A 10,739-nucleotide genomic window follows, 5' to 3' on the forward strand; every position below is an offset into this window, starting at 1 on the left:
CCAGCCACGGTGGTCGTACACCTTGCGGTGTACGCTGCACAACAGCGACGCAAGGGCAGCAGCAGCACACGCAACACTTGCGCGGCACTGCTGTCGCTGCTCCTGCTGTCCGAGCACCCTGCCCAGCCCCGCCCTTCCTCCTGGACCACCTGGTGCGGCAGTCGCCGTGGCAGCGCCACCCAGCCACGGCTGCCGTACCTTAAATCCTTCATTTTTTTTTTGTTTCAATTTTAATCAACAACTTTTGTTAAATAAAATTCATGTGGTCCATGATAAATTAAAACATAACTTTTATGCTAATTCATGCAATTTAAAATTAAATTCACAATCTAATTTTAAAATCTAGGGTTCTTCATGAAAATAATCCCCAATTTAATTTAACTTTTAAATCAAATCATTGATCATGCAAAATTCACAATTTATACATAAATCAACTGGATTAAATTCATGAATCATTAAACAAACGAAATCGAACAAAATCAAGCACAAAATCAGATTTTAGGGCTAATTAGGTTCGAAATTTTCGAAAAAAATTAGGGTTAGGGTTCGAAAAAAAAAATTTGAATAAAGTAGGGCAAAATTCGGATCTCTTCATGGCTATTTTAAGCATTATTAAATCACATTTAATCGATTCCAAAAGTTTAATCACATTAAATATAATAATTGAACCATAATTAAATATTCTCCCTCCTAATTGAATTAAAATTGTGGATTATCAAAGAATTATTGGCAATATGCGTAAATGCAATAGGCTAACTAATATCACTGTAGGAGTTTATAGGTACTACGCAGCGGAAATAACATGAATCATATTCATACAGTACCTAATCCAAGGATCTTTGCATAACACATAAAGAACACATAATTGTACCTTTGAAGTGTGATTCCACGTGCGATTGAGCAAGAACAAAGGGAGATAAAGAACCCCAAGTGTGATTCCTCTACTTGGTCCACGGGCACAAGTTAAACCTCCACTAATGCTAGTTAGTCGTGATTGAACGCTTCAATCAACCTTCAACGGAGAAGAGAGACACGAGCTAACCACAAACCACCACGACGAACACCACGAGCCACCATGAGGGGCGCCGCACGTACGGACGTGAAGGGGAGAGAAGAGGGCCGTGAGTGAGGAGAGTATTTTAGGGTTTTGGGATTGGTTGCCTTGATGTCAAAATTCACAGTGTGTGAATTATGACTGCTTGCTGCAAACTCTAGGCATGGATCTTATTTATAGATCTCATCTCTAAATAAGAGCCCATGTCAAAAGCCCAAAACCCTTATCCTAAACACACTACTCTAGCCCAACACTCTATATGGTATGTCATAATCTCATGAGGCCCATTAATGGCCTCTTACTTGTTTAACCCAATACCCTTGTTGTGTGACCTCATAGGATCCATTCTATAAGGCTTTGGGCTATTTAACTAACCCAAAGATCAATTATCATATCTAGCACCAGATATTGACGACCCTATAGAATAAACTTATTATCTCCATAATAGTGATCCTTGATATATCTAGTAATTGCACTTATCGAAGACATAACTCCTTCAATAATATATCGATAAAAAGGTCTTTTCAAACCCCATCCAAGTACGCTATTATTGGACCTATATCATGGACTAAACTAAATTGGACCGGCTATTTTTATGAATAGAGCAATTTTTTAAAACAGGAAGAAAGTATTTTATTAAAAACAGCCGTATCACAAGACTTTCACACTTTCGCTTTGTTCGATAATCAATGACATGAAAGATATTCATCACTGGGTTTGGTTTTTGGGAGACACATTTAGGTGTTTACACCATCCCAACACCAGCCACCCACACCCAGCCTGACCCCCTGCCCCTGGCGCCGGCTAAAGCCCAGAGCACCCCCCTGAACGCTGGCCCCTTACCACCATAACCATCCACATAACCCCTCCCCTTGAAAAACCCCTTAGAACTCCTCTCCAATCGTCAAGAAAACCTACATACCACCCCTCCGATCCCACACCCCCGAAACCCTAGATATTTGTAATTACAGGTTTTGAGAGCACTCATGGGCTACGATTGGAGGCCGAAATTGATGAAATTAGGTGCCGATCTGAATTGCTATATTTGATGATGGATTGGAGCAATTAGTGATTAGGGGTGTCCATAATTCGAATAAAAACCGAAATTCAATCAAAACCGAATCATCAATTAGGATCGAATTAGATAGGATTTAGATTTTTTGAAAATTCGGGTTTTCGGATTGACCTTAATTGGATCCAATCCAAACCGAAAACCGAATTGTAAAATTAAGCTTGTATAAATGTGGATTTCTTTGTTTTTTGAAGATTAGCTCTAATACTTACTACTACATAAAATAAATTAGGGTGACTTTGTATTAACTAATTAATGACTTGACGTTGAACTATTTATTTTAATCATGATTTTGGAGACTTTTATTTATACTAAAGCCTTATTTTTATAATTGTATTAGGCGCTAAAAAAAATGTATTATAATTCGGATTTTCGGATCGGATCCAAATAACCAAATTTTAGTTCGAATTGGAATGGATTAGACCAGGAGAGAAATTCGGATCGGATTGGAAAATTGAAAACCAAATTATATTTCGGATTGGGTCGGATTTGGACTAAATCCAAACCGAAAACCGAACGGACAATCCTATTAGTGATTGGTGAAGGCCGAATTAATGTTGCTGCATTGCGGTTTGATTGATGTTGTTGTGGTGTTGTAGGGGCTGAATTGGTGGTGAGTTGCTTGTTGTTGCTTGCAGTGTGAAGAGAGGTTGCGGGTTGCAGACTTGCAGTGGTGATACGCTGCTTTGTTGAGTGCATGAAGAGCAAGGTGGTCGGAATTGAAGATGCGGGGTTGTTGTTGTAGGAGTTATATGCTAGATGCAGGCAGTATGGTTGTTGTAATAGTGGGAGAGGTCGGCCAGCCGTTTCGGGGGTTAATGGGGGAGGTCAGCCGGTTTCTGGTGGGGTTAGGGGTGAGCTAGGGTTTTACAGTGGGGTTAGGGGTGGTGGAAGGGGTGGGATGTATTTTTTTTTTTTTTTTTTGTTTTAAAATTTGGAGCAATCACATTCTGAGACGTGACTTTAAAAAAATTAAAAAAATTAAAAAAAAAACCTTTCAGCAGCTTAACAGTGTAGCAAAGTTGGGAGTATTAGTTATTCATCCTTAGTTGGGATTCTTAGAAGTAAATCGCTCATAGTTGAGATTATAGGCGATTTACTTCTAATAATCCCAACTAAAGATTATTATCCACACACCCACCCACCCACTCACTCACCCACTGGCACACACACGTTTTGAATTAATATTGTAATTTGTTATACTACCCCTGTTTCTTATTGTTTGCAACAAAGAGGTACTCCATATTATTTATTCGACATAAAATATTCCTTTGTTGCAAATAATAAGGAATGAAGGTATTAAAATTTATTAACAGTCATGTGTTGCATGAGACTTAATCTAGCTAATTAAATCCAATAAGCTTAACTAGTCACCAGAAAATGGCAACGAATCAATTCAGGTCGAATGAAGCTAAATCTAAAGACAATCTATTTTATAATCAAACCTTGGACATCTGAATCCAATTGATCCGAGTCCGATCCGACTTATGTTTTGAGCATTCAAATTCGGTCCGAATGTTCTATTGATTCGGACATCCAATTGACCCGAATACTTGTTTTTAAATTAATAATGTGTAATATACTTACAATTGATTGTATTATCTCTAATAAATTTCATTTTCACATTCTATTCGGACTCGGTCAGACTTTGCAAAAGTCCAAACCCAATCTACCTCCTATTCGGATTCGGATCTATTTATTCAAATCCGAATTCAGACTATTATTAAATGGATTTAGATTGGATTTTATTTTCCTTCAAATTGGGTCGAATTCGAATCGAACTCAGATTAAATTGACATCCCTGAATCATAAAGCATAAAAGCAGGCTTCCAATCGGCAATTACAACTGTGGCAGTGGCAGATAGAAAGGGCAACGCACCATAACGCATCAACACAATGGCGTACCACATCATTGTGAACCAATTCAGTTTCATGAACGGAATTGTGATATTTCTTTAAATTTTGGGTCTAACTTCCCCCATTTAACCTACCTTTTGTACTATAACGTCCATCCATTTCTGTAAACAAATTTTAATGAAAAACGAGGTATTAGTTAACTAAGTTAACGGATAAAGTGAGGAGAATATAACCTTATATTATCTAGAAGAATTATAAATAAAGATCGTGGATTTATTCTTTTCACCTAGAATAACTCTTACAGTCTTACCTTAATTTTATGCAAATATAAAATAAAACTTATCTCTTAGAATGACATATCAGAAATTCAAAACTTAGGGCCTGTTCTGATTTACTGAACTGACTGAACTTAAGTTGAAGAGAACAAACTCTTACTTCAATGGTGAAATTAACTTTAAAATAATCCTTTTTTGAACTAATTGACCCTCTTTCTATCTAAACTTATATCTAAATTCATGATCATAAGCACTAGCCTAAACTAAACTTTATTCCTAAAAACTAAATTATGGAAGTTTGAAATTACAGAACATCTCAAACATCATATCAACTCTTTTTCACGTCCATGATTCAACTGAATTATGGAAGTTTGAATATTCCTCAAAAATTTGTCACCCACGTCTTTATTGAAGTAAGTTTATGATTTGCTATGAAGATATTATGCTTCTTGTTAGCGGTTGACTTGCAACTATAACATTATTTATGTGGAAAATGTAAATATGACAAAAGAAAAATGATGGGCAAAACAATACAAAAGACTGTCAATTTATATCTTCAGATCCGTTGCCATACTCGCAAATGTGATGCCATTATTCTGGATATATCATGTCGGTCTATCTTCTCATTTTTTCCCTAAGAGATACCTTAGCTTGTATTTTGTAACAATTTTGCCAAAAAAACCTGAATTAAAACAACAACCGACGACAAGCCTAGGTTACTACACATGCTCATTGAGCAGGTTTTACTGGACCACTAGGGACGGTTCACTAATGGGTCACTGATAAGAAACAGGACCTGACCAAAGGGGCAGGTGAGCTAGAGAGGTACCGTTGGCCCCGGCTTGTCCAAGCCACACTAAACTTCATTGGTTTGTTTCGGTGGAAGAGCCCTTGGGCTAGCTAGAACAAAGTCTGTGATTCCATATACCCACACATCGCTTGAACTGACTTGTTTGGTGGTTTGGCTCGTGCCTGGAAGGTCCATGACCTATTTAGGTTGGTTTGAAACTAGATTAGACCTATAGCGTCGGGTCAACCCAGCTCACTTGTCATTTCTAATTTTAACAATGTCCTAAAATTCTCAATGATAAATGGCCAACTTCACTTGAACAAGACACTATTGGTTCTACTGCTACAGCCTCTACTTCACCAGAAAAATTAATTTCAGACAATGGGACTAATATAGTATTGTTGGACCAAAGAGGGAGGGACGTTTGATTATGTATTTGCCAAAGTTGGCCGCCAAATGTAACCTGCCCCAAACAAAGAGGAGGACAAACTGTGAGCCCCCGGTATCAATTAGGCAACAATCATAAACCAAATATACTTTTTGGAAAGTGATCAAAGGTTGAGGGAGCCTTGTTCAGATTCCTCAGTTCCAAACCCCGCCTTCTGACCTTACAATCCAAATGTACCGTGTCTGAATCTGGCAATCTGCATTTCTCGACAATCATTGACAGGGAAGTGTTCGGTTGGACCTAAGCTAAATATCAGACCTAGATTTTCTTTCCAAATTCAAAAACAATCCAAAAGTACCAGAAATTGACAGCACAAGCCTTACCACTTGATCTCCTCATGATTCCAGAACAATATTCATAACTCAATAATGTACAGTTGAATCTGAATTAAATTACAAATCTTGAACTTAACTGACTTAAATCAAGGTGGATATCAACTATCTTAGCATATTTGGGCAGGTTTCGGAAGATTTTACTTTTCCAAACATTCAGCCATTTGGAATTTTATTTTATTTTTCCCTTTTTGGCCGCTCCAAGTCACCAACTATAGCCTACATCAACAATTGGCCTCCTTGTCTCACCCTAAACCAGCCCGATACACACATAATCAACTCTAGTTTAGCTTTAGCAGAATCTAAGACCTCGCTATAAAACCAGATAGCAAAATTAAAACCTTCAAGGCTCCATAGGAACCAATAATAAAGATTCAAATCCAACTTTATGGCTAAAATAAACAAGATGAAAATGAAGTTATTGAAAAATAGCAAGTTGTATGACAGCAAATGCTCTCTCATATTAGAACAATTTGATACCCATATCTAACTTCAATCAATGTTAAGAGAAAAAACACCATGTACTATCCAACTCACCAGCAATCAAACTACTAAACCCCACATGTAATATTATTATTTTGCAGAGGGGCCCTATCAATAACCCTACAAAAAATATTAAATCACTACTTTCATCAATAATATCTTTGGAATTATACATATGTAATTTTCCCTCTTGAAAATGAAAACATATGAACCTCCCATCATTTTTGTACTGATGAATTTGTAAATTTTCTGAAAGGTTCTTCTCAACTGTCCACCTCACTAACTCAAATAATTTGAAGGCACTTTCTTATACAGTATTTAAATTTTATAATATGAAAAAACTAATAATATAAAAGATATAATATAAATAATTTAAGATGAATAATTGCTCAGAAAAAATTTATAGTCTGTTCTGCCTCCTGAGTTGTAGCCATCAACCAACCATAAATAAGTACCAACAACCATCTAGTATGTGTCCCCATCCCAATATCAAACCAAGAGATATATTGTATTTGTACATTATTTTTTGAATTTTAGTATTTTTTACAGAAAGAAGGTAAAGAAAAAAAAAGACAATTAAAATAAATGAAAGAAAGAAAAGGATGCTAAAAAGTTTCCAGCTAGACATAAAAAAAAAATAAAAATAAAAATTTACTAGACATTGACATCACAGGGTAGGGGGACCATGAGAAGCATCATGCAATATTGGTACCCCATCTAGTTTGTTCTTTCATTGTAGAGCAATGTGTAACTGTGTTCATCTCGTTACATTTCATCTTTCATGTTTTCTTGTTTCAATAGGTGTGTTCAGACTCTTCTATGCCATCAAACTATATAGTCAATTTTTGTACAATCTTAGACTAGATTCTTCCTCCAACCCACCTGACCCAACAAACAATAGCTTCAAGGAATAGGGACACAAATCCAACTTTCTAATTTCATAAACAATGATTAGGTTGATAAAATTTCCATCGAACGGCTAGGGTTTGAAATGGTTTCTTGAGAAGCTATGTTACTCCGACTCTTCATCTTACCTTTAGTACCAAAAACATATTTTTCCAAAATTAACCATATTTTATACTTGGATACATACCCATGTTTGATATGAGTACCCGAGTATAGTTGAGAAGCATTTGAGTGAACTCAATGCAGCATTTACAAATTTGTCTCTAGTACCCCACTTCCACTTGCACTTGCCTTTGCATAGATGGAAATATGAAATACATGGCCCTATCACATTTATGAGTTGTTTATATACTAAAGAGGTGATAAAGCAAAGGTGTAAATGTAACTACAAAATCAGAATTTTGTACAGAATTAAGAAACTATCTAAAATTTTCCTAGCAGTGAAAACTAAAAAGAGGTGGTGGAATCTCAAAAAGATGGAGTAACTAGCTGCATATTGCTACCATTCTCGAAAGGGACTTACAATGCATTAGCTGGGAAAAATACGGGCAAAGACAGATGTAAAAGATCAACTACTCTTTCGATTCTTTTTATGTTTGTTATGGGGAAGCTGGTTGAAGTATGACAAGTCCTTCTATGAGGGCAGTAAAGCAACAAAGATAATGGCAAAGTAAATCTCTTTCAATCACAAGAAAGATTGACTCCTTGAAAATGTAGAGCACACTCAAGGCCCCAACCTTTGTATGTGCCTCTTTCAATGGAAATTGAGAAAGCAACCTCTCAGATTTAGTACGTAACGAGATAAAAGACAGGAAATTCATTTGATATTGCACATTTTAAGACAGAATCTATTGTACTAGTAATAATTTTGAACAGGAATGCATGAAAAGCAATAGAAATTTAAAGATGGAAAGTCATAAAGCGAGACATAAAAGGAAGGCATCATATAGTAGCATAAAGCAAAATACTGGCAAATACAGCAGAGTTTCAGCAAAGTTGAGCTCAACAAGCTCACCTAAACATAATTGAGAGCTTGAACATAAAAGCAACAATAGCATATAAACTAATTGATAAGAAATTTAACTTTACGAAAATGAAAAAACCTGAAATTATTTCTCTCAGATTTAATCTTCCCGGATATTTAAAGCCATTGAATTCAAAGTAACTGAAAACTCCCCCATTGTTTCTTCTGAATTCTTGTCTTCATCATAATCTCTCAGTTGGTTTGTGAAACATATGTAATCATATAATTCCCTTTAAGACCAAAACAGATTGAAAAAATTAATACTTCAACCCATAATTTAATCAGAAATGCAGAAAGCTTAGCAAAGTTGTGTAATGGGAGTATCACCTTTAGAGACTGAAACAGGTTAAGGGGGAGTCATTAAAGTTTCTTAAATCAATGGCGAGAACCGGAGGAAGCAGAGGACGGCCTATTAGGATCGCCGTCGTGTTCCTCCTCACCCTGAATCCGAGCAGGAATGTGGAACCCAGGAAACCCACCTGAAGTAAAACCAAGGCCTGATAAGGCTTGTGGGTGGACTGCAATAGCTTGATGATGTTGATTGTGATGTTCACTTGAGCTAGCAATTGAAAAAGATGGGTCACTAATCCATGCGCGGATAGAAGGTGTGTTACTGGACTGAAGGGGTCCCCTCTGAGTATAAAATTGGCTGTGCTGGCCACCACCAAACAATGGATGCAGCAATGGTGGGGGCTGATTAAAGATAAATCCGCCCCCGCCACTGCCACTGCCACTACTGGTACCGAGATTGTGGTGCTCGGTACCGGTGTGTTGGGTGTTCCAGCCAAGCATCAGCCTATGGAGCCGTCCCAATTCCGGGTTTGATTGGTGTTGGCTATCAGCCCAACCCGTATTCGGGTTTTCAAACCCAATTGGGACAGCTCCTGGGAACAATGTATGCTGCTGCTCATCATGAGCATGGGCAGCAGCAGCGTTGTGGTGATGTGAATGTGGGTGCATTAGTATAGGATCCTGAAATGACTGCAAAGACAATTTTAAGTCTTGACTCTGCCTACTACTACTACCACCACCATCATTACCACCACCACTCCTTTGCATCAAACCACCATGAGAATAATCCTGAAACTGCATTGGAGACGCTGATGCCGAGCTCGTTTGTGGGTGCCCTGCATTGCCCCCACCCATAGGAAAGAAAGACTTGATAGTATCAGCAATGGCATCAGAATCCAATGAAGGCGGTAACAAACTAGAATTCGAACAAGTAGCATTGTTGTACAATTGTTGTTGCTCCTCACCACCATACATCCCCTCTGCACTTCCTGCATCCTTCTCCTCAGCCAATTCCACCACCCCATCTCCTGCAGAGCTCTTACCACGCCGCCTATTCGAGCTTAAAACATTCATATTAGTAGGACTCCAAGCAGGCAATTGATCAAGCTCATCAATGGCGGTCTTTGCCTTGTTAATCAACCAATCAACAGCCTTACTAGGACGGTCATACCCAAGCCTGTCCTGAACATCATAGAACTGTATAGCAGTATGAGCTGAAAGCCGAACTCTCCTGTCTCTCGGTCCTTTAGCAGTACAGACCTTGCTATGCCGGTCCTTTCGCCCCGTGGCTCGAACAATGTGACCCCCTTGAACCTCAACTATCTCCCCTATACCAGCCTTTCTCAGTGCTGACCTAGTGGAAACCTGCTGCTGCTGTTGTTGTTGCTGCTGCTGCTGCTGCTCAAAAGAAGAATCTCCCATTGCGGCCTTTTGTCGAACATGTTGTGTGCCAACCGCAACCGAAGGCGAAGAAGACGGAATATAAGAGCGTTTCTTAATGGGTTGATGGGATGGTGAAATGGGTGCCAAATTCTGGGGTTCCAGCTGAGAATAAACCTCTCTAACCTGAGATTGCTGCAAGTAGAATTGCTGATTATTAAAGGGTGGTGGATGTTCTTGCTGATGAAATTGGTGATTCGTTGTTGTTGTTGTTGTTGTTGGTGGAAATGGAGGTGTTGGGGTTTGTTCTTCCTCTCTCTCTCTCCTCCTCATCTACATTTCTGAGGTTTTCATGGCGGAATTAATGGTGGTTTTAGCAGAAATGGGGATACTTTTCAAGTGCTGTAAAACCCAAAACCCCCTTCCATTCAATTCCACCATTTCCAATAATCTCAACTTATAAACAACAAATTCAAAGCATACCCACTAAAAATTAGCTCTAACCCATTTCAAAATCTGCAGAAAAATGGCAGATAATCAAAACCCAGGAAGCAGCAGAAGCAAGAAGAAGAAGCAGAGGGTATGAATCAAAGATTCAAAGCAAGTAGCTTGAAAAAAGGGGAAGAAAGTGAGAAACTTTGGAAGAAATGAAAGGGTTTTTGTTTTTGGTATTTGGATTTTGGGTGGAATTTAGTTTCACAGTTTTGGGGGAGAGTAAGAAAGAGAGGAAGATGGGGATTGTAATGGAACAGTAAAACAGGAGAGAGAAAGAAGAGAGAGAAAGAGAGAGAGAGTGTGTGTGTTTGTGGGGAAGAGGAGGGATGTCA

General features: G+C 38.2%; 1 pseudogene across 1 annotated transcript; it reads right to left on the reverse strand.

Moving 5' to 3' along the window:
• Positions 1-8,146: 8,146 nt before the first annotated feature.
• LOC145605612 (transcription factor TCP4 pseudogene) lies at positions 8,147-10,739 on the reverse strand (annotated as a pseudogene). Its single transcript, XR_014105116.1, has 2 exons — positions 8,569-10,739; positions 8,147-8,471 (listed from the first exon to the last, which is right to left on the reverse strand). The product of XR_014105116.1 is annotated as a transcription factor TCP4 pseudogene (transcript).

The sequence above is a fragment of the Chenopodium album genome, chromosome 22 (assembly GCF_948465745.1).
Source record: "Chenopodium album chromosome 22, dcCheAlbu1.1, whole genome shotgun sequence".
Classification (NCBI taxonomy): domain Eukaryota; kingdom Viridiplantae; phylum Streptophyta; class Magnoliopsida; order Caryophyllales; family Amaranthaceae; genus Chenopodium; species Chenopodium album.